The sequence below is a fragment of the Onychomys torridus genome, chromosome 3 (genome assembly GCF_903995425.1).
Source record: "Onychomys torridus chromosome 3, mOncTor1.1, whole genome shotgun sequence".
Taxonomy (NCBI): Eukaryota; Metazoa; Chordata; class Mammalia; order Rodentia; family Cricetidae; genus Onychomys; species Onychomys torridus.
The window spans coordinates 111,700,873-111,725,809 of NC_050445.1; the positions used below are offsets into that span (position 1 = coordinate 111,700,873).

Consider the following 24,937-nt stretch of genomic DNA (forward strand, 5'->3'; position numbering starts at 1 on the left):
TTTTTTTGTAGGTAAAAATCCCAAAGACAACACAAACCAGATTCTCTGTGTAATATCCATCTTTGTAAGACTGGCTCCGCCCATCTCAGCTTTCTAAGGTGGCAGTGGTACAGTTTACCGCCAGCTCTGGGTCTGGAGCCATGTGTACCATCAACTATCAAGAAGCAGTTCTATCAAAGCAGTGCATAGCCCAGAAACCTTTTTTTTCTTTTTGTTAAATCCACCATGCAGCAGAGTAAAGTGCCGCTTGTAGACTCCTCATTCCCGCCACACTGCAGGTCAGATGCACACACCAGGAACCTGCCATAGTAGCTCAAACCGGCAGGCTGCCGCTAACTTGAGAGAGACAACTAGGAAGTTGTTTCTAGCTCCGTTTTAGAATCTTTTTTGTCAGGTTTTAGGTGGAAACTCTTGCCAACATGTTGGGTGCCATTCGTAGTTAGATTTTTCCTGCCTGGCCCACAGTCAGGACAAATCTCTCTCACCCGCCAGGCCCATAGACGCTCAGACCCAACCAAGTAAACACACAGAAACTTACATTGTTTACAAACTGCATGGCCATGGCAGGCTTCTTGTTATCTACTTCTTCTATCTTAAATTAACCCATTTCTGTTAGTCCTATAGAGGCCAAAACAGGGTGTCAGATTTTCTGGAGCTAGAGTTATATAGGCTTTTATGAGCCTTTCAGAGTGGGTGTTGGGAATGTAAACTCTGGTCCTCTGATAGAGCAAAAATGTTTTTAACCATCAAGCTATTTCTCTCTTCCCATTTCATTTTTATTTAAAATAACTTTCATGTATACATACCTGCCCACACATAGTTAAAATAATTACTCTAAAAAAACCACTTTATTTTGATTATGTGTATATATGTGTATCTGTGTGGGTTTGTACACATCAGTGCAGTGCCCACAGAGGCCAGAATAAGTTATTGGGTCCCGAGAAGCTAAAGTTACAGGCAGTTATGCACTAACTGATATGGGTGCTGAGGTTGAACTCAGGTACTCTGGAAGAATAATATACGCTATTAATATACACTATTACACTGAGGTGTCTCTGTATTCCTTAAAAAGCTTAAAAATGTTATTTTTTGTGTGTATATGAATGCCTGCTTGTCTGTATGCATACCACACATGTGCAGTGCCTACAGAAGCCAGAAGGTGTTGGGTTTCGTGGAACTGGAGTTATAAGAGGCTGTGAACTTCCCATTGTGGTTGCTGGGAACTGAACTGGGGCCCTCTGTAAAAGCAGAAAGTGCTCTTAACCCCTGAGCTCTTTCTCTAGCTTCCATTTTATATTTTTTTCAGACAGGGTCTCACTGTGTAACAGCCCTGGCTACCCTGGAACTCACTCTGTAGACTAGGCTGGCCTCGAACTCACAGAGATCCACCTGCCTCTGCCTCCCGAGTGCTGGGATTACAGGTGTGTGCCAACACTCCCTGGCTTATCTATCTAATTATTTATTATGTATATAGTGTTCTGCCTGCACACCAGAAGAGAGCACCAGATCTTATCATAGATGACTGTGAGCCACCATGTGGTTCCTGGGAATTGAACTCAGGACTTCCGGAAGAGCAGTCAGGGCTCTTAACCTCTGAGCTGTCTCTCCAACCCATGTTACCTAGTTTGTTTGTTTTTTTTTTCCTTTTTTAAAAATATATTTATTTATTAATTTTTTTTCCCCATTTTACATACCAACCCCAGTTCCCCCTCCCTCCCCTTCTCCCGCCTCCTCACCTCCCTCCCACTCTGCCCCCATCCACTCCTCAGAGTGGGTAAGGCCTCCCATGGTAGTCAACAGAGTCTGGCATACCAAGTTGAAGGAGAGCCTAGCCTCTCCCCATTGTATCAAGGCTGAGCAAGGTATCCCACCACAGGGAATGGGCTCCAAAAAGCCAGTTCTTGCACCTGCTGCCAGGGACCCCACTAACAGATCAAGCCACATAGCTGTCACCCATATTCAGGGGGCCTAGTTCGGTCCCATGCAGGTTCCTGAGCTGTCAGTCTAGAGTCAGTGAGCTCCAACTAGCCCCCGTCAACTGTCTCGTTACCTAGTTTTTAATGGTTATTTTTGTGCTGTTTCAGAAGTATGGCTTATTCATTCAAAGCCATGGTCTTTAGCCCCAGGCTGGCTTCAGACTATGTAATGGAGGATGGCCTTGAACTCCTGATTCTCCTTTACTTCTTGAGTGGTAGGATTGCATGCGTGCACACCCAGTTTATGTGGTTCTGGGATGGAATTCAGGGCGTTGTCATCCCAGAAAGCGCTTTGATAACTGAACCATGTCCCCAGCTCTGTGTTATTGGCACTTGAACTATCCTTGCTGGAATGCAGAAAGTGAAAATGTTTCTTTTATTTTAGAGCAGTACTTAATAAGACGACAAAGAAAGATGTGGGATTTTTTTTTTCTTTCTTTTTTTTTTCTTTTTTGAGGCAGGGGTTTCTCTGTGTAGCTCTGAATGGCCCTGAGCTCACATAGATCCACCTGGCTTTGTCTCTGGAGTGCTGGACTTGAAGATGTATGCTATCATGTTGGTCTTGCTTTATGAATTTTGAGACGTGGTTTCACTTCTTACTGTGTAGTGCAGGCCCACCTCACTCTGGTTCAGACTGGAATCACTGTGTTGTACTGTAGCAGGCTTTCTCCGACCGCCAGCTCCCAAATCATAACACAAAGACTTAATTAGTTATGAATGCTTGGCCTTAGCTTATACTTGTCCCACTAGCTTCCCCCCCCCCCCCCCAACAGTGTTTCTCTGTGTAGCTTTGCACCTTTTCCTGGAACTCGCTCTGTAGACCAGGCTGGCCTCGAACTCACAGATCCGCCTGGCTCTGCCTCCCGAGTGCTGGGATTAAAGGCGTGTGCCACCACCGCCTGGCCCCACTAGCTCTTATAACAATTCAACCTATTTCTCTTCATATGCATTTTGCCTTGGGACTTTTTACCTTTCATCTCTATGTCCTACTTTCCTGCTTCCTCCATGTCTGGCTGCCTGGCCCCTAACTGTCTGTTTGTCTGACTCCCCTTTTCTTTCTGCCTGCCAGCCCTGCCTATTCCCCCCTCTGCTTAGTTATTGGCCTTCTAGCCCTTTATTAGACCAGTCAGGTGCCTTAGGTAGGCAAGGTGAAACAACACATCTTTACCTAGTTAAACAAATGCAGCATAAACAAAAGCAACACATCTTTACATAGTTAAACAATTATTCTGCAATACAGACAAATGCAACATATCTTAGTTAAAACAAATATTCTATTCCACAGCATTGTACAGGCAGGTCTCACTGTGTAATGCATGCTGGCCTGGAACGTGCCTCATAGCCCATAATGATCTTGAACTCTTAGTCCTTCCACCTTAGTCTTTGAGTGCAGGGATGTATGTGTTCTCCACCATGTCTGACTGTTGGTTTGTGTTTTTGTTTTTTTTAAATTTATTAATTATATATCAGTGTTCTGGCCTGCATGTGTCCTTGCAGGCCAGAAGAGGGCACCAGATCTTATTACAGGTGGTTGTGAGCCACCATGTAGTTGCTGGGAATCGAACTCAGGACTTCTGGAAGAGCAGTCAGTGCTCTTAACCACTGAGCCATCTTTCTAGCCCCCCTGGTTTGTGTTTTTGTTTGTTGTTTTTTAAGTAAGTTGTTGCCTGCATGTAAGTATGTGTACCACCTGTGTGGTGCCAAAAGAGGTCAGCAGAGGGATTTTCTTCTAGAACTGGAATTACGGATGGTTGTGAACTACCATATGGGTTTGAACCAGAGTCCTTTGCAAGAGCAAGTGCTGTTAACCACTGTGTTGTCTGTCAGGCTTTGTCTTTAAGGAAGAATGTATGTGTAAACTTAGAACTTTGTGTAGTTGGTGAGGATATTTGAGTTAGAAAGGAGGGAAAAGAGAAATTGCTGCTTTATTCAGAACAACAGAAATATGTTTCACTAGGTCATTTCTCTGATCCCACCTACTGAACACACAAGTGAGATGCTGTCAGAGATTTTGTGTTTTCAGACACAGTTACTTCAACTAGACAAAGCATTTGTTCAGCATTATTGATTGTTAAAATCTGTTATCTCCAGGGCTAGAGAGATGGCTCACTAGTTAAGGGCACTGGCTGTTTACCCAGAGGGCTTGGGTTCAATTCCCAGCGTTCACGTAGCAGCTAATGGTCTATAACTCAGTTCCAAGAGCTCTGAAGCCCTCTTTTGGCTTCCACTGGCATTGCATAAGTGTAGTGTATAGACATACATGCAGGCAAAACGCTCATATATGTAAAAAAGTAAAATAGCCAAGCAGTGGTGGAGCATGCCTGTAATCCCAGCACTCGGGAGGCAGAGGCAGGTGGATCTCTGTGAGTTCGAGGCCAGCCTGGTCTACAAAGTGAGTTCCAGGATAGCCTCCAAAGCTACAGAGAAACCCTGTCTCGAAAAAACCAAAACCAAACAAACAAACAAACAAAAAAAGTAAAATAAATGTAAGAATTTCATAGACTGTATCAGCAGTAAAAGGGATGTCTCCTATAGGTGGTAAAAACACAAGGAGGCTGGTAAGAAATTGCAGGTTGAGTTTCCAGCATGATGTGGAACAGAGGTGCTTTGGTTCCAGAATATTTGTATATACACAGTGAGCTTTGCGGGGTGGAACCCTGGTCTGCATGTGAGGTTTGTGTTTGTTATATGTGTACATGAAGCTTTGAAGGACATTTTTCACAGTGTCTGTAGTGTACTTGCTTTGGATTGTCCAACCACATGAAATCAGATGTGAACTTTCCATTTGTACCATCCTGCCAACTTTTATACTTGTTTGGTTTTTTGAGACAGGGTTTCTCTGTGTAGCTTTGCGCTTTTCCTGGAACTCACTGGGTAGATCAGGCTGGCCTCGAACTCACAAAGATCCGCCTGCCTCTGCCTCCTGAGTGTTGGGATTAAAGACGTGCGCCACCACCACCTGGCATACTTTTTTTTTTTTATAAATATTTTATTTATTATGTATACAGTGTTTTGCCTGCATGAAAGTTATAAATTTACAAACTCAGGTTCCATTTGCTTTTGGGATACCATCTTATAAGGACTCCAATTTGCAGTAAGGCTCATTAAAGAAGGGAATGGTTCAGTTGCTGTTAGCCTACCGGCTATGGGTGGATTAAGACTTCTGTTGGTCTTTTTTGTGTTGAACACACAGATTGCAAGCCCAGCGCCACTTAGAGATCTTTGGCAACAGTTAACTCTGCAGCTCTCACACGATTGAGCCTGTATGATAATGAATATTCAGAGACAGGCAATGCCTGGGGGCCACTCACCAACCTAAGACAGAGCGCCTGGACAGGTGTCTCCATGACGGGTAAAGTGACCTGCTGACATCCCACGCAACCTAAGTCAGAAGCTCATTTTTCAGTAAAAGGGGGGGACCTCTAGCCCCCCCCCTCCATTTTGGGTTATTGTTGCCTTGCTTGCTGGCCTTGACCTTGATATCTTCCCTACGCCAATTGCCTGCCACCCTCCTGAATGCTTAAGGGAAGTTCCTTGTTTGTGTATCCTGAATATTGGGCAGTAACAGCTTAGATGCAAGATTGTAAAACATGGGAAGCAACTTCTGCCCTCCAGGGTTCTCCCATTGTGCTGTAAGCCTGTATTTAAGACCTCCTCCCTCCATCAATAAACAGCATTTAGCACTTTAAAAAAAAAAAAAGGAAAGAAAGAAATTGAAGACAGCGATGTTTTTAAAATAGGAAATGGTGATGGTGTCATGGGCCTATCAGGATGCTGGACTAAAGTCTATCAAATTGTGCAAACAGGAAAATTGTATACTATGTGAATTATCTGTCAAAAAAGATCTTATATTAAAAAAAAAAAAAAGATTTGTGGTTGGGGATTTAGCTCAGTGGTAGAGTGCTTGCTTAGCAAGCGCAAGGCCTTGGGTTTGGTCCTCAGTTATGGCAAAAAAAAAAAAAAAAAAAAGGATTTAATTTATTATTTGTATATAGTGTTCTGCCTGCATGACAGAAGAGGGCGCCAGATCTCATTACAGATGGTTGGGAGCCTCCATGTGGGTGCTGGGAATTGAATTCAGGACCTCTGGAAGAACAGCCACTGCTCTTAAGCACTGAGCTATATCTCCAGTCCTATCCTACCAACTTTTGTTGTTGTTTGAGATACTTTCACATAGCACAGGCTGATTTTTTTTTTTTTTTTTTGGTTTCTCGAGATAGGGTTTCTCTGTGTAGTTTTGGTGCCTGCCCTGGATCACACACTGTAGACCAGTCTGGCCTCGAACTCACAGAGATCCACCTGCCTCTCCCTCCCGAGTGCTGGGATTACAGGCGTGCCCCACCACCGCCCGGCACAGGCTGATTTTGTAGTGATCACTGTGCTCAGTATGCTCTTCCTGTCCCAGTTCCTTTATTAGTCACCTTCAATCCTTCTTTTCATTCATTCATTCACTTATTCTGAGATAGAGTTTCACTGTAAATGTACACCAGGCTGGCCTCAAACTGGATCTTTCCTAGTGCTGGGATTATAGGTGGAAGTTAGGACCTTTAGAAAATGTTTTTCTGTTGCCCAACCCTGTTCTGTACCTTATCCCAGACTCTCTTAAATAGTCCTTGTCTCCTTTCATGTCACATTCCGTCATCCTCTCTTGTTCCCCCATTATGACTTTTTTTTTTTGGTTTTTTCGAGAAAGGGTTTCTCTCTGTGTAGCTTTGCACCTTTCCTGGATCTCGCTCTGTAGACCAGGCTGGTCTCGAACTCACAGAGATCCTCCTGCCTCTGCCTCCCAAGTGCTGGGATTACAGGTGTTCACCACCACCGCCTGGCCCGTTATGACCTTTTTAAGGGTTTCTTTCTTTTTTTTTTTTTTAATTTTTTTTCTTTTTTTTTTTTAAGATTTATTTATTTATTATGTATACAGAAGAGGGCACCAGATCTCATTACAGATGGTTGTGAGCCACCATGTGGGTGCTGGGAATTGAACTCAGGACCTCTGGAAGAGCAGTTGGTGTTCTTAACCGCTGAGCCATCTCTCCAGCCCCTTTAAGGGTTTCTTTAAACCCGATTATTAGGCCAGCCAGTGGTGGTGCACACCTTTAATCTCAGCACTTGGGAGGCAGAGGCAGGTGGATTTCTGTGAGTTTGCGGCCAGGCTGGTCTACAGAGCGAGACCCAGGACAGCCAGGGTTATACAGAGAAACCCCACCTTTTTTTTTTTTTTTTTTTTTTTTTTGCAAGACAGGGTTTCTCAGTGTAGTTTTGTGCCTTTCCTGGAACTCACTTTGTAGACCAGGCTGGCCTCGAACTCACAGAGATCCGCCTGCCTCTGCCTCCCGAGTGCTGGGATTACAGGCGTGCACCACCACCGCCCGGCATAAAAGGCTTTTATTACAAGTGTTGTAATCAAGGGTTTTGTTTTGAGACTGACTGGGTGGCATACAGCCTAGGTTGGCATTGAACTTGCTAGATAGCTAAAGGTGTCCATGAACTCCTTCCTGGCCTTCCAAGGGGCTTGTACCACCATGCCCAGCTCACTATAACATAGTAACACTTTTAATATTGATTGTGCGTGTGTATGTGTGCACATGTGCCATAGTTCACATGGTGCCACAATACATGTGGAGGTCAGAGCACAAGTTTTGGGAATCAATTATGTCCATCCACTATGTGGGTCTTAGAGATCAAACTCAGGTTTTCAGCCTTGGCAGTAAGTACCTTTACTTCTGAGCTATCTCAGCGGCCTTATGTTTTTCAAAACTGGGTGTTGTATGACCTGGGCTGCCATGAAGTCTCCATCTTTTTGCTTTATCTTCCTGATAGATAAATTCTGTGCTAGAATTCTGTGTTCTTCAAAATGCCTGCCTGGCTAACAGTAATAAAGATTTTATTTAAATTAAAAAAAAAAAAAGATTCTAATATACTGCTTTTTATGGAGTAGAGATTTCTCTCTCTCTCTCTCTTTCTCTCTCTCTTTCTCTCTCTGTGTATGTGTGTACACTTGTATGCTGGTGAGATGGGGTGGGAAGGATATATGATGTTTGTGTATATGGTATGGGGTATGTGTTCTTGTGCACATGTGTTTACAGGCCAGAGAAGGGCTTTGGTTGCCCTCCTTTCTCATTCTTTGCCTTATTTCTTTGAGATAAAGTCTCTTCCTGAACCTGGAGCTCATTTTAGCTAGGATGGCAGCCAACTAGCACCAGTTTACAGGGCTGCACCAGACCGGGCCAAGCGTGTTACATAGGGACTGGGCTCTGAATTCAAGTCCTCATGCTTTACATAGTAACTAAATCACTGAACCATTTCCCCAGCTCCTGGAGTACAGATTTGCTCTGTTCAAGCAATCCTTGTATTGTTTCTTTCTTTTGGGGGCAGAGGAGTTGAGACAGAGTTTTCTCTCTGTAATCCTGGCTGTCCTAGAACTCCCTCTGTAGACCTTATATTGTTCATGAAGGAATGAAGTACTGGAACCAAATCCCAAGTACCTTGGTAGGTGTGCTGGTTAGTTTTTATTTTCAGTTTGACACAAACTAGAGTCATCTGGGATGAAGGGAACCTCAGTTGAAGAACTGCCTCAATTAGATTGACCTGTGACTTTGTCAGTGAGAGAGTGTGTGTAATAGTGTCTTGATTGGGGATGGGGATTTAGCTCAGTGGTAGAGCGCTTGCCTAGCAAGCACAAGGCCCTGGGTTCAATCCTCAGCTCTGAAAAAAAAAAAAAAAGAGTGTCTTGATTGATGGGAGAGGACCCAGCCCAGTGTGGGCAGCATTATCCCTAGACAGGTGGGCCTAAGCTGTATAAGAAAACTAGCTGAGTATGAGCAAGTGAATAAACAAGCACATTCCTCCATAGTTTCTTCTCTAGCTCCTGCTTGAGTTCCTGCCCTGACTTCCCTCGGTGGGCTGTAACCTGGAAGTAGAAGCTGGATAAACTTTTTCCTCTTAACGTTTTTGGTCAGAGTGTTTGGTCACAGCACCAGAAAGTCAAACTATCCCTCTCCTTTAGTGAAGGTGTGATCAGAACTGCAAGGGTCATGCCAGCTTCTGTCACAGCAAGGCTGACCAGACCCTGTGCCGAGCACTTTATGGAGTTGCTTTTGTTTCAACACATGGCCACTTTCTGTTTGTAGTTGGAGAGGCAGAGGAGTTAAAGACTGGGAACTTAGGCTCTGGAAGCAGGCCTCTTACACAGATGTTTCAGTTTTATCAGTAACTGTGTGGCCTTGAGCACTTCTGTAGAATGGTGGCATTCTGTAGTTTGTGGCATGTAAATTGCATGGCCAGGTACAGTGCTTGGCATAGTATTAAGCAACTAGAATGTACTTCTCAAATGTTATAATTGCAATGTAATTCTCACAAAGAAGGATAGCCCAGAGAAAAGTGAATCCATTTGCATAAGTCACACAGCCTGGAAGGGGTGGACCAGAGTTTGTCTCAGGCAGTTGACCTTCTGAGCTCTTGCTGCTAGCATTCTGCTGTGTCACTTTTGATGGGGAGAGACACTGGACTAGAGGTGTGTCTTGCTGAACTTGAGGTGAGTTATAGTTTTTTGGGTGTGCTTGGGTTCTCTCCTCCTGACCTACGTTTGTGATTTTAAGCATCTTACTTCCTGTGCCTTTGTTCTGAGTTGATTTTTCCCCAGATGCAGAGAAATGAAAGAATGCTAGGTTGCTGAAGGGCTGGCCGGGTATTCTCTGGGCCGGAAATCCGAGCTAAATATGTATGCCTTAGTGTTCTAGTCTTTTTGGACTAGAAGTGAGATCTTGTTTTTCATTATGTTTACCATTTGTTGTTGTTGTTCTTTGATGTATGTGTCTGTTAGGCACGTGTGTGGGTGCTTGTGGAGACCAGAGAGGGTGTTGGGTCCTTCTGGAGATGGAATTATAGGCATTTGTGAGCCACCTAATATAGCCACCTGGAAACTGGACTTGGGTCCTCTGCAAGAGCAGCTAGTGTTCTTAACCACTGAGAGCCATTTCTCCAGCTCCTAGTCTGTCTATAAGCAGTCAGTGTGAGAACTCTGGGGTGGACTTTATGTGGAATTAGCTCCTTTAATCCTTGAGCCTTGTGAATAGTCATGTTTGTTTTTCATTGTTTGAAGGAGGTTAGGAGGCTCACTTAGAGCCATCCTGGGATTTGAGCAGTGTTCTGGCTACAGATACTTGCACCCTGCTGCCCCCATGAAAAGTGTATAATGCTAGTTGAACACCCCATATGTGAAATACTAAGGAGTAAGTTTTTCTTTATTTCTTAAGTTTTTTTTTTTCGGTATTTGCAAGATTTCTTTCCTTTTTTAAAAAGCCAGTTAAACATCCCTAATCAAAAAAATACAAAATACAAAATTTTAAAAGTATGTTATGGGCTGGAGAGATGGCTCAGAGGTTAAGAGCACCGACTACTCTTCCAGAGGTCCTGAGTTCAATTCCCAGCACCCACATGGTGGCTCACAACCATCTGTAATGAGATCTGGCGCCCTCTTCTGGTGTGTAGGGATACGTGCAGACAGAACACTGTATATATAAAATCAATCTTTTTTTAAAAAAAGTATGTTACATGATTGTGTGATTTAAGAGGTAATAAGGGACTGGAGAGATGACTCAACAGGTTAAATGCACCATTTTTCTTTTCCTGAAAAATGGGAAGATTTTGGTCACTAGAAATAATGGCCCATGACTGTGCCTGACTTTACCCCAATTTATACCTAGGACTTCACTTACTTTTAGACTTCTTGCCCTCATGTATTAAGCAAAGTGTTGGTCTAGAGGGTCTCTGAGGTCCTCTTGACTGATCATAAAAAGGAGAGTACTACTGCTCAGCACTGAATTTGGAGTGAGGTACTTGTAAAGTCAAGGGTGGCCTGTCTCAGCACCCAGAAGATTCCAGCTTTAAAGCCAAGAGATGAGCACTCCATGAACATGGTAGCTCTGGCTCCTTCTTGAGGCCAATTGCCAAGGGAACTCAGCCTCTGGTCAGCAACAGCTAGGGCACTTTGATTAAGGCTTGGGTAAGGTTAGCTAAAGCAAGCAGGTCACTCCCTGCCTTCACCTTTCCTTTCCTTGTCTCTTCAAAATGTTGGTTTTGTACCTTTTTGTGTGTGCAGCACTGTTTTAAGAACTTAACTAGTGGGGCTGGAGAGATGGCTCAGTGATTAAGAGCACGGACTGTTCTTCCAGAGGTCCTGAGTTCAATCCCAGCAACTACATGGTGGCTCACAACCATCTGTAATGAGATCTGGTGCCCTCTTCTGGCCGGCAGGTATACATGCGGACAGACTTATGTGAGTAATGACTGCTAAACAGAATTGCAGGTAACAAAGCTGAGGAAAACAGTTCAGTGGCGTGTTCATTGTTCAGATGGTAGTGTCAGGTCTGTGCCTCCAGCCACTGGATTATAGTGCTTGGGGGATCTGAAAAAACACGCAGGAGAGAGTCTTTAGTGTTGTCAGTGACTTTTTAGCTCAGGATGATGATAGTTTAGAGCCGAAGAACCTTTGAAGTGTTTAACATAGTCTTCTGATCTGCTGTCCTACAGGTATGCTTCTACTCTCCCCTGACAGACGCCCACCCCATTCTGTTCCAGTGCCTCCACTGACAGGGAAGGGCATCACTTTACTACTTCCCCTATTTTTTTTTTTTTTTTTTTTTTTTTTGAGACAGTTTTGCTCTGTAGCTCAGGCTGACCTGAACTTCTTTTTGTTTGTTTATTCGGAGCTCAGGACCCAACCCAGGGCCTTGCGCTTGCTAGGCAAGCACTCTACCACTGAGCTAAATCCCCAACCCCGTCCAGAAACTCTTAATCTTCCTACCTCGGCCTCCCTAGGAATATAGTCGTGTATCACCATGTATCCATGTCTGACTTATTTCCTGATAATATTGTTGCATAGTTGTCATTAACAAAAGATTATTTCTCTTTCTTTTCTTGAGACATGGTTGATCCTGCTGTCTAGCCTTTACAGTCTTGCCACAGCCTCCTGAGTACATGGGGTTGCTGAGGTGCCAGGCCTTATTTTTTGTTTTGAGTTGAAATTTAATTGGGATGTCTCATTCAGTTTGGCTCACCTGGAGCCCCATAGAACTAGTCCATCTCCCACAGACAGGCACACTTGAAGTCTCCCCATAGCCTTTTCCTTTCACCTGGTCACCCTGCACAGAAGCCCTCTTACCTCTTAAGTACCTTCCAAATGCAGTCTGGCAGATGTGTGTCACTTTTGTCATTATTTACTCCAAGGTGTAAAGCCTTTTTCACCGTGGAGAAGAAATCAGGGATGTGTACAGTCTTTCCTAGCTTGGAGAATGGGTGGAGGGGAAGTTTCACAGAAGCTGGGGAATTTTATCGAGGGCTCGTCTGGGCATCTTGAGAAAAATCACAAAATGGCTGGAAGTTATTCGAGCTCTTGGCAAGCTGCATTTACTTCATTAGGCCACTAGGTGTTGAGCGACTCACAGACCCGGGAGCAGGGGCTGCTGTGTCAGTGGCTGTCTGAAGACACAGCTTACCTCACTGAAGGTATTTTAGGTGTTGAGAAAAACAAAAAAACAAAAAAAACCGTGTTCCTCATATGCTTTGTCTTTCTTAGTGTTGTTCTAGTTTTAAATACTAGTGTGAAAAAGTTCCTGGAGTGTTTTCCTTAGAAGAGGGGAATGAGTATGTGTGACTTAACAGTTTAAATGGAGGCCAGCACTGTGGCTCAGTGGGATCCCTCCCTGGGACTCACATGGTGGCAGGAGAACTGGCTCCCATAGGCTGTCCTTTGACCTTCACACACATGATATACCACCCCTCCAGTAAACAGTCCATCTTAAAATTGAAATTCATTTGTAAACTGAAAACAGATGTCAAGTGCATTTCTTGGGGACAGTGTGATGTTTTCACATGGATGTACATTGTGTAGTGTTTCAGTCAGGTTAAACTGTAGCACCTATCCCTCAAACATTAATCCTTTCTTTGTGGTAAAAACAAACAAGCAAACAAACAAACAAAAAACAACCAGAACAACAAACCATTCAGACTTCATCTTTTAGCTTCTGGAATGTATGACACATTATCGTTCTAGTAGGCTTCCTCTTTGACCTAGCATGGCCAAACTGCATATTCCTAATTGTAACCTCTCCACCCTCATTCCTTCTCTCTCCAGTCTCTGACCACCATTCCATTGCTGGCTGTCATGAGATCATTGTCCTTATTTCCATGGACGAGAAGAGTGTACAGTGCTTGCTTTTCATGCCTAGCTTGAGTCCATGTTATTTGTTGCAAATGACAGACTCATAAAAAGTTACTTTTATTGGCTGAATAGCAGTCTAGAGTCTGTAGTGTGATTGTGATTTACATTTTCTTCCCCTTTCCTCCTTCTTACTGTCCTACTTATTTTCCTTTTTTTTTTTTTTACTTTTTAAAATTTTGTTTCTCTTTGAGCTAAGGGTGGGACCCAGGTCCTCATGATGGTAGGTCAGCATCCAACCAGAGAGCCCTAGCTTGCATTATGTAGTTATTGTCAGTAGTGCTGTAATGAACACAGGGGTATTGAAGTCTTTTTTTTTTTTAAGATTTATTTATTATGTGTACAGTGTTCTGCCTGCTTATATACCTGCAGGCCAGAAGAGGGCACCAGATCTCATTACAGATGGTTGTGAGTCACCATGTGGTTGCTGGGGATTGAACTCAGGACCTCTGGAAGAGCAGCCAGGGCTCTTAACCTCTGAGCATCTCTACAGCCCTTGATGTCTTTTTTTGTGTTGCTCTTTTGTTCTAGACAGGGTCCCACTTTTGTAGTCTGGCCTCAGAGCTGACGTCTTGTCTTAGCCTGCTGAGTGGTAGGATCATCTGCATGTCTCAGCACACTTGGTCCTGTGTGAACGGTGTGTCTTCACAGCATTCAGGATTCTTGACTGCTTGATCAGTCAGCAGCTTTCTGGCATCTTGGGATTCTAGAGATGCAGATGAAGCATCCAGTGCCCAGCAGCATGTGCCAGTGGCCTGTGCTGGTCCTTCCTCAGTCCTTTGTAAGCAATAACATGTTACCACTGGAGTTTGCGGATTTTATTTATGCCTTGAATTTTACCACCGAGTGCTGAGGTGTGCCTTTGAAAAGTAACTTTGATTTTAGAACTTAAGCCTTTTCTGGTGCTGGTGCTTTCCAGTCTCTCATGTTATGAAGAGACTGAGACTAAACCCAGAAAAGTGAAGTGATGTGCCTTGAGTCACAGCTAGCCACCATGAACATCAGGCACATAACTCCTGCTGAGCTGTCGCCAGTGCTCCAGTCACCCCACAGCAAAGGCTCGTTAGGAGTAATAAATCAGGAGGTTTTTCTGAGACAGGAATCTGCCAGCAGTTCCTGAGGAATCAAGAAGAGGTAACAGAACTCTTCACACTCAAAATGTGGCCCATGTGAAAGACTGACAATTCCTGTGCTCTGGTGTCCCATTAATGGATCTACCTCATAATTCTCAAACTCTGTGAGATCAGAAAGTTGCTTCAACTTTGGAGAATAGAGGTTTTGAGTAGCCTGGAGCTCGATAAGTTTGACCATGCCCTGTTGTAAATACTGGACAACCTAATCAGCTGCCAAAGCTTGGAGACAGACGCCATAAACTGTGTCTTATCAGCGGTCTGGTTTCTGTTTGAGTTCCAGCCTGGGACTCTTCTGATGGGAACCACCTGTTCCTGGTCTGTTGAGCTTTGGATTTCCCCAGTCCCTCAGTCCTTTCAGTTTAGAAATGAAACCTGCTCTGCAGGGTGAGGTCAGGTCCACGAGGACTTTGACAGCTCACAGTAGCTTTTTTTTTTTTCTAAAGCCAGCTGGTATGTGAGCTTGTGATGAGAGAGGTGATGAATCAGCTGTTGGGTAAGATCTGGGCAATGTCATTTCTTTGGGTAACCAGGAAAACACAACCAAATACATGTTTACTGCTCAGGAAGCTGAAAGTTAAGAGTGCAGTCACCAGAGGGCTGCACAACCTCAGCCTTGCTTTCCTGAAGAGAACATGGCCCATCCCCAGATTGCTCTGTGTAGCTGACCAAGATTAGCTTTGAACTCCTAATTCTCTTGTCTCAGACTTTAGTGTAAGGATTATAGGTGTATACCACTCTGCCTTGCTCCAAAAGGTTTTATCTCAACTTCTTGTCTCATCTGTAGGACCTCCTCACCTCCTTCCTATCCAAGTCTCCCTCTCCTGCTGTTCTCCTGTCCTTGCCCATCACCATAAACCTCCTCCCAGAGCATAGCACTTCACTTAACTCTTTCTAGTAGGACTGGGGTACCACATGACCTCACTGGGTTGCCCCTGCATCATTTTGTAGCACTCCAGAACTGCTTTTAGTCCATAGAACGTCTCTCTCCTTTGGGATTTCTGCCGGATCAGTGCCAACTGCATGTCTTCCCTTGTCTTCCACATTCAATGGTCCCAGTGGATTATTGGTAGCCAAGACTAGCCTGGGCCCAGAGGTTCAGGAGAGAACATGGCATTGAGAGGCTGTGTTAATATGTTAAGATGTGGGCAAGTGTGAAGCCATGTGACCACGAAGGCTGTTTTGGGTGGGAGAGACAGGAAATGCAGTACTTGAAGCAGGTGTCCTTTGTAGCTTTCCTCTCCTGCTCATTCTGTTTGGGGATGGAATGCAGCTTAGTGGTCGAGCACTTTACTCCCAGCACCACAAACATCAGCACGCTTGGAATTTAGTAATTTACAAGGAATATAGCAATCTTTGACTTCTTCTCCTATTTCCATTCCCTAGAGAGAATGTATCTTTGGAATGTGTGACCTTGAAGTTTTATCTCCACAAATGATACAGATGCTATGTATCATTCTGATATTTCATTTTTTGTCTTAAGAATGGACCTTCAGCCACTGTGGTGGAGCACATCTTTAATCCAAGCACTCAGGGAGGTAGAGGCAGCTGGATCTGGATGAGTTCAAGACCAGTCTGATCGACATAGCAAGCTCCAAGACAGGGCAAGGCTACATAGTGAGACTCTCTCAAAAACAAAATAAAGGCCTTGGCACTATCCCCTGTTAGTAAGTACTCATTTCATTCTTTTTGGCTGCTGTATAGTATTTCATAAAATGGGTAATGCTTTGTTTTATTTAGCCACTTTCCTGTTGAGTGACATGAAGGTGTTTCTCTGTTCTAGATGCTGCTTACTGTGGCTCAAGAGTTGGTGTTCTGTTCCTAGCCATTGATCGCAGCCTTCTTCAGTTCACAGGGAGAACTTAATGGTGAGTATGTGTGTGTGTGTTTATGTTTCTTCAGTGCTGGGGACCGAACCCAGGGCCTCATATATGCTAGGCAAATGGGCTGCATCACCAGCCTATATTTTGCATTCACGATGAGCATACTGTGCTCCTTATGTGGTACCCCATCCTCTGATAACCAAGCCCTGCATCAACTAGACATCCCTTCTTTCCATTCCTGGTCTGATCACCATCAAACACCAGAATGGGCCCTTGGGATTCTTAGACCTAGACTTTGCCTTCTTTGTTGCCACTGCCTTGTGCTGTGGTTTTCTCATTTACCAGGTTAAATGCAGTGTAAAGTGCTTACAGTAGTCAGGGGCTATCGAGTGATATGTGGTGGTGATGCAGTCACCTCATTCCAGGCTTGACTTTCTGTTGTTGTTTTGAGACTGCCCCTGAGTCCTGGTGAGGTTCGAGGCCCTCCTGGCATGAGAGCCCAGAGTCTGATAGAACTGGAGGGAAATACCATACTTTGGGTGCAGGCTGATCTTGTGTCAGGTGCAGGCTAAATTTATTTTGTATATCTTTTTGTTTTGTTTTGTTTTGTTTTTTCGAGACAGGGTTTCTCTGTAGCTTTGGAACCTGTCCTGGACTAGCTCTGTAGACCAGGGTGGCCTCGAACTCACAGAGATCCACCTGCCTCTGCCTCCCGAGTGCTGGGATTACAGGCGTGCGCCACCACCGCCCAGCTACTCTGTATATCTTTTATTGTCGAATTTTTTGAACTTATTTTGCATTTGAATGTCCTTAAAAGAATGTTGTATTTAAAAACAGGGTGGTGGTGGTGCACATCTTTAATTTCAGCACTCAAGAGGCAGAGGCAGGTGGGTCTCTGTGACTTTGAGGCCAGCTTGGTCTACAGAGCAAGTTCCAGGTGAGCCAAGGCTACACAGAGAAACTCTGTCTCAGGAAAGAAAAATAAAAACAAAAAAGAATATTGTATTTGGAATTGTAACCAAGGAGCTAGAGACATGGCTCAGTTAGTTAAAAGTGCTTGCTGATTGTTCTTGCAAAGGACATGAGTTAGGTTCCTAGCATCTACTCTGGCTGCTCACAACCACTTGTAACTCCAGCTCTAGGCTTCCATGTACTCCCACACTAACTTGTACATACACAGACACATCTACAGAATTAAAAATAAAATAAACATTTAGGAATTGTAATACATTCTACTAGTGAACAGAAAGGGAGAAGTGACTCTCAGAGCTTGGTGGCTGTATAGATGGCTTCGTAGTTGATCATTTGAAGACCATATGTCTCAGACATACACAATGGCACATGCAGCACCATGAGGACAGAAAAGCTGCACTGTCAAGTCTGGGCTATGTGGAAAATGTCATCATTATAGGAGTCCAGAGGAGGGAGACAGAACCGAAGTATCACTTAGGAATTAGGCAGTTCTTATTAAAGAGGAGTAGATGGTTGAGAAATACCAAGTTCACTTAGTACATACATTTAAAACTATTTTAATCACAAGGGGCTTCCTGAATGGAGGCGATCTAACTAGCCTGGATTAAGTGTTTAAATAAATAGAAAATAGTATAAGAATAAAAGATCAGGATTGGGGATTTAGCTCAGTGGTAGAGGGCTTGCCTAGCAAACACAAGGCCCTGGGTTTGGTACTCAACTCCAGAAACTAAATAAACAAGTAAACAAACAAACAAATAACAAACAAACAACAAATAAATAAATAAACAAAATAGAAATAAATAATAAATAAATAATAGTAAATAATAAATAAATATAAATAAAAAATAATAAATAAAATAAATATATAATAAATAAAGGGATGAATGAATAAATAAAAAATAAAAATATAAACAAACAAACAAATAAATAAATGTGGTGGTGGCACATGCCTTTAATCCCAGCACTCAGGAGGCAGAGCCAGGAGGATCTCTGTGAGTTCAAGGCCAGCCTGGTCTATGGAGCGAGATCCAGGACAGGTACCAAAACTACACAAAGAAACCCTAACTCCAGAACAACAACAAACCCCCAAAACCAACAACCACACAAAAGAGCACTGGCTGCTCTTGCACAGGACCTGGGTTCTGTTCCCAGCACCCATATGATGGTTCTGGTGGATCTGATGGATCTGATGCCCTCTTCTATAACCTCTTTGGCCACTGCATGCACATGGTGCAAGGACATCCTTGTAAACACTCATACACATAAAATAAAAAAATAAGGACCAGGCAGTGGTGGTGCAAACCTTTAATCCTAGCATTCAGGAGGCAGAGGCAGAGGCAGGTGGATCTCTGTTAGTTTGAAGCCAGCCTGGTCTACAAAGAGAGTTCCAGGATGGCCAGGGCTACACAGAGAAACCCTGTCTTGAAAAACCTAAAATAAAGTAAAAGGACATCAGCAATATTTCCATTGGACACGTAAGAGTGTTTTTTCTCACTTAGAAAGCTTTCTCTTCGGTCTGTCTTCTTTCATTAAGAGCACAGCTGCAAAGCTTTTAAATCATCTCCTTAAAGAGGCCTTCCTGAACACCTGATGATTCCATGCGCTACCAATACACTTGTCTGTCCCATTACCTTATTTGTCTTTTTTAAAATTTGATTTAATATGTTTTTTTTTTTCACATTTATTTAGCCATCTCGTGTGTGTGTGTGTGTGTGTGTGTGTGTGTGTGTGTATGTGTGTGTGTCTACACAGTCATCACTGTAGCAGTATGTGTGGAGGTCAGAGGACAGCCTTCAGGACTTCTCCTTCTACCATGTGGGACCTGGGGATAGAACTCAGGTCATCTTGCTTGGATGCAAGTGTCTTTACCAGCTGTGCTGTTTTCTTGGTTCCTCCTCCTCCTCCTCTTCCTTTTTTAAATTTATTTTTATGTGTATGAGTGTTTTGCTTACATGTATGTAAAAGTACCATGTGCATGTGGTGTGTTCTCTGAGGCAAGAAGAACTGTTCCCTGGAACTGGAGTTACAGTGAGCTGCCATGTGAGTGCTGGGAACCAAACCTGGGTCCTCACCAAGAAGAGCAAGTGCTTTTAACGGCTGAGTCATCTCTACCCCGTATTACCTATTCTTTGCAGAGCATTGTCATTGTCTAGTATTTTTCTGGCTTACTTTCATATTTGCTTGTAGTCTCTAAGTAGAATTGGCCTTGGCTTATTGTCATTGTTATTTGATCACCTTTGGTAATTATACTGGCCAGGATGAGCCACCTAACTTGCTTGTCTGGAGTCACTGAATCATTTTCCTGAAACCAGAGAAGGGTGGCAGGGACTTGACCTTGAGGGCATGCATGCTGAAGGTAGAGGGTAAAGATGGGACACTGCTTCTGTGGCTGCTGAAGGCTGAGAGAGTGGAGCAGTGAGCAAGATAGGAATAGAGCCCTGCAGGAGGACACAAACAGGGTTGAAACCAAAGGCTGCATCTGAGGTCACTTGAGAACAGAATGGTAGATGGAGAGTAAGGAGGGCTGGGCAAGCATCTCAGGACAGGTCATTTATAACCACAGAGATCACTGAAACAGTCTCAGCTGCTGCCTCCTGTGCCTCCCCTCCCCTCCCTTCCTACCTCCTTTTTTTGTTTACTTTTAAAAGCATTACTGTGTTTGTATGGATGTGGAGGTGCACAAGTACCATAGTACATGTGTGGGAGTCATAGAACAGCAATTGGGAATTGGTTCTCTCTTTTCACTTGTGGATTTACAGGATCAAACTCAGGTCCATCAGACTTGGATGTGAGCACTTTTACTCACTGAGCCATTTCATTGGCCCTCTCTCAGCATTCTTGCTTTTCGGTTTTTCCAGACAGGGTCTCTCTGTAGTTTTGGTGCCTGTCCTGGACCTCGCTCTCTAGACCAGGTTGGCCTCTGCCTCCCGAGTGCTAGGATTAAAGGCATTCTTGCCTTTTTAAGGAATAAACGTTTGTCATATAGAAAGGATCTGGTAGTTAACATGCAGGGCTCCATGAAGGTTGCCTGATGCTGTGTGTATTTGGTGTGCTGCATGCTCCTTTTTCTCTCCTCAGGAGACTGTTTTCTTTTGTTGTTTAAATTATTATTATTATTAGGCTGTTTTAAAGACAGGGTCTCATTATGTAACTCTGGCTTTGTCCTGGAACTCATTATATAGATCAGCCTGGCCTCAAACTCAGAGATCTACTTGCCTTTGTCTCCTGATTGCTGGGATTAGCAACAAGTATTTTTAACTGAACCATCTCTATAGTCTCTACAATCATTTTAATTTTTAAATTTTAGGGGTGTGTGTAACAGTACATATGTGTGGTAGTCAGAGAACAGCTTTGTGGAATCAGTTCTCTCCTTCTACCATGTGGGTGGGTCCTGGAACTAAACTCAGGTTGTCAGTCTTGGTGGCAAGTGCCTGTACCTGTTGAGCCATCCCTCTAGCCCTTCCAAATTCAGTCGATTCAGCTATTTTATCTTTTAGAAATTATTACCTTATTATTATTATTAGTTTTTTCAAGACAGGGTTTCTCTGTGTAGCTTTGGTGCTTTTCCTGGAACTTGCTCTGTAGACCAGGCTGTCCTCGAACTCACGGAGATCCACCTACCTCTGCCTCCCGAGTGCTGGGATTAAAGGCATGCGCCACCACTGCCTGGCTTTACCTTTTTATGTATCCATTTTGTGTGCATGGGGTAGAGGGTGGGGTGACATGCAGGTGACACAGTGCACTTGTGGACATCAGAGGACAACTTGCAGGAGTTGGTTCTCTGTCCACCATGTGGATCTTGAGGATCAAATTCAAGTAGTCAGGCTTAACGATGCCTTTACCTCATTGAGCCATTGTGTTAGCTAGTTTATCTTTAAACATGCTTCCTATGTGGATGCCTGCAGTCGTCTTGGAGGTCCCTTAAGATGGAGGGAGGGAGGGAGGGAGGGAGGGAGGGAGGGAGGGAGGGAGGGAGGGCGGGCGCGCGCATTCCCTCCTTCTGACCCAGGCTTAGGAGTTGGCCTCCACAGCTGTAGGACCTTAGGGCTGGATTGAGTCTGAATCTGGAGTTGCTCTGGATTTTGAGAAGGGACATGAGAGTACTACCTCTAGGGTGGGAATCTACCAGTGAAGCACAGAAGGAGTAAGAAAGAGGACAGGCCTTGGTAACACGTGCCTGGAGAAGCTGCAGCAGGGGGAGCTGGGCTATGTGGCAAGTCCTTTCTCAGTAGTAGAAGACTGGCTGGCCATCCCTTGGTGGGGGGTTCCAGGTTTGCAGTAGGCTCCAGACCATTGCTTGGAATGGTCTTTGGGTTTATAGCAAGAACAGGGACTTTGATGTGCCAAAGAGACATGAGAGAGGCTGTCACTAACCCTCTTGGAGATGTGTTGTGTGCTTTTCTGTGTAGCTTGGACTTTACATAAGCCGAGCGGAATCAGAGTAAAACAGTACTTGCCGAGACAGAGTGCTCTCTGGAAGGCTGGAGAGTGTGACACAGATGGGATAGTCTAGGCAGTCGTCTGTGCCGTGTGACTGTCCCGTGTGAGGCACATCTGCTCTCCAAGCGAAGAGAGTAGCCCTGGTGACGGCTACAGTTCCCGAGGTTGCCCTGTCATTGCATACTGTTCTGCACTCTCTCTACACTTGTGCTTTCATGTCCCTACTTCCCTTTTCCGATCAGATTCCACAGTCCACTCAGACCTGTGTTCTAGATCACCAGCTGCATGCCCAGCTTGACTCTTTGTGCACAGTTTACTAACACTAAGGGTGCCAGCCAGCTTGCTACCTTAGCTGTCAAGTTAATGATTTTGAAGTTTTGGGGGAAAAAAATTAAACTTTTTCTGGGCATGATGGCACATGGCTTTAGCTTTAGCACTTGGGAGGCAGAGACAGGTGGATCTACATGACTCCAAGGCCAGCCTGGTCTAGAGTGAGTTCTAGGATAGCCGTGGCTACACAGAGAAACCCTGTCCGAAACAAAACAAAACGAACAAAAGAAACATTCACAGACCAGATATCATAGGAAGGGGCAGAACCCGAATGCTGACATGGAGGGCCTTACTGTCATCTGCCATTGCAAACCAGTGCTTTGGAGACTTACAGGAGATTTTGGCATTGGGAAGCAGGTTAAATGAAGGCCCTGGTAGCTGCCCAGCATACTTGAGACTTGCCTGTAGGGTTTGCGTATGTTTCCTCTGCTCTAGTGAAAGCCGCCTTCTTCTACTCTAGCTGCCCTCTCTTCCCAGAGTTCTCTTTCATATTGCTTCAGTTCTTCCTATGAGCAACTGGATATCATTTTCCTCCTTTTTTTTTTTTTTTTTAAAGATTTATTTATTTATTATGTATACAGAAGAGGGCGCCAGATCTCATCACAGATGGTTGTGAGCCACCATGTGGGTGCTGGGAATTGAACTCAGGACCTCCAGAAGAGCAGTCAGTGCTCTTAACCTCTGAGCCATCTCTCCAGCCCTCATTTTCCTCCTTTAAGAGCCCAATTCAGGGCCTCAGTTTAGAATCAGCAGTCTTCCACAGTTTCCCCTGAATTATGGCCTATAAGGCTTTCACTATCTACTGGAGCAGCACAGTGCTTTGTTCCTTTTCCTTTTTCATTGTGTAACCCAGGCTGGTCTCTCATGACCCTTCTGCCTCTGCCATCCTCATGTTGAGATTCCAGGCCCATGTCACAATACACAGCTTAGCTCCTCTTACAGAGGCCTTTCACCCTGTGTTGTGATTTCATCTAGGAAAGAGATGGCTTGGCAGTTAAAAATACTGACTGCTCTTCCAGAGGACCTAGATTTATTTTCCAGCACCCACATAGTGGCTTGCAACTGCCTGTAACTCCAGTCCCAGGGATCCAATGCCCCCTTTTTGCCTCTTCAGGCACTGCATAGACATGATATACAGACAGCAAGCAAAACATCTGTATACATAAAAGAAAAAGAAAAAAACAAAATCAGACAGCATGTTCCAACTCACTCAGAGACCATCACATAAGAGGGGATGGAAAGATTGCAAGAGCCAGAGGTTGGGAGGAATCAGAGCAAAAAGTATCTTTTGGGCTGGAGAGATGGCTCAGTGGTTAAGAGCACTGACAGCTCTTCCAGAGGTCCTGAGTTCAATTCCCAGCAACCACATGGTGGCTCACAACCACTTGTAATGAGATCTGGTGCCCTCTTCTGTATACATAATAAATAAATAAATCTTTTTTAAAAAAATGTCTTTTTGTTGTTTTTTTGTTTGTTTGGTTTTTAGACACAGTTTCTCTGTATAGCCCTGGCTGTCCTGGGACTCTCTATGTAGACCAGGCAGGCCTCAAACTCTCACAGAGATCGTCTGCCTCTGCCTCAGGAGTGCTGGGATTGAGAGCGTGGACCACCACACCTGGCATTAGTGGAAAGAATTCTTGAAGGAAGGCAACTTCTCATGATTTTATCCCATAGTAATGAGCATGATATCTCCTCAGTATGTACATGTTCAACAAAGACAGAAGAGGGGGAGAGAAACAGTCTGCCAGAGAAGTGAATTGTGCCTGGTTTTTCTCTGACTTACCTTGTGACTCATGTCCTATCTCAATAGATGCTTTCTTCCAACTGAGCGTGTTGGAGGCCTGGTGTATGCATTGTTGTTGTCTATTCCTACTGAAAGCCCACAGAAAGGAGCAGAAGTCAGACAGGGCCTAAGGCCCTGGTCTGGAACCACATAGAGCTTCTGTGTCACAGCCTAGGAGAATCTGGTTTCTCTTCCTAAATCAAGCCTGTGTAAAGAATGGTCAGTAGAGCAGCTGGACCTGATGATACTTGGGTTCTTAAATTCAGAAAGTAGCCTAGAATAGAATATGATAAAAGTGACTTTTGTCATTTTTCCTGATAGGTTTTATTATTTTGTTTTCTTTTTTCTCTTTCGCCCTTCCTTCTTTCCTTCCTTCCTTCCTCCCTCCCTCCTTTCCTCCCTCCCTCCCTTCCTCCCTCCCTCCCTTCCTTCCTTCCTTCCTTCCTTCTTCCTTCCTTCCTTCTTTCCTTTCTCTTTCTTTCCTGGTAGAGCCTCAAGCTGGCCTTGAAATCTTTGTGTAACTTAAGATGACTCTGAACTTCTGATCTTGTCTCCATTTTTCAACTGCCGGAATTGACAAGCGGCTGCTACCATGCCCACTTTTTTTTTTTTCCTGAGACAGGGTTTCGCCGTGTAGCTTTGCGCCTTTCCTGGATCTCGCTCTGTAGACCAGGCTGGCCTCGAACTCTCAGAGATCCACCTGACCATGCCCACTTTTAAGTGGTACTGGAGATTGAATTCAAGGTTTCATGTATGCTAGGCAAGTACTCTACTAACTGAGCTACACCCTTAATCTCATTCTTTTATTAAAAAATTATTACTATTATTATTGATTATTATTACTATTGTTATTGTGTGTGTATCTACACATATGTGTGTGTGCCACAGCTTGTATGTGGAGGTCAGAGGACAACTTGTTTATGCAGGTTCTCTCTTTTCATCATGTGAGTTCTAGTGACTAGAATCCTGAGATTGAACTCAGGTTGGCAGGCTTGATATCTTACTGACCCCGTTAATTTTTTTTTTTTTCCCCACAACAGTGTCTCTCTTTGTAGCTTGGATTGCCCTGGAGCTCACCTAAGCTAGCCTCAAATTTATGTTAATCCTCTTGCCTCAGCCTCTCAAGTGCTATTGGTGTAAGTCACCACACTTGGTTCCAAGCTGAACAGCTCTGATGAGGAAGTCCTGCATCTCTGGGGCAGCTGTGGCAAGGCAGTAGGTATAGGGGCTGATCAGGAGTTTTTTTATATATATATATATATATA

General features: G+C 44.2%; 1 long non-coding RNA gene across 6 annotated transcripts in view; it reads left to right on the forward strand.

The window, feature by feature from the left end:
* LOC118579215 overlaps positions 1-24,937 on the forward strand; it is a 58,106-nt gene that overhangs the window by 8,145 nt on the left and 25,024 nt on the right. For all 6 annotated transcript variants that reach the window (XR_004944445.1, XR_004944446.1, XR_004944444.1 and 3 more), the window contains 2 exons: positions 15,808-15,991; positions 16,108-16,192. This is a non-coding gene — a long non-coding RNA (uncharacterized LOC118579215). The remainder of the gene's footprint in view (positions 1-15,807; positions 15,992-16,107; positions 16,193-24,937) is intronic.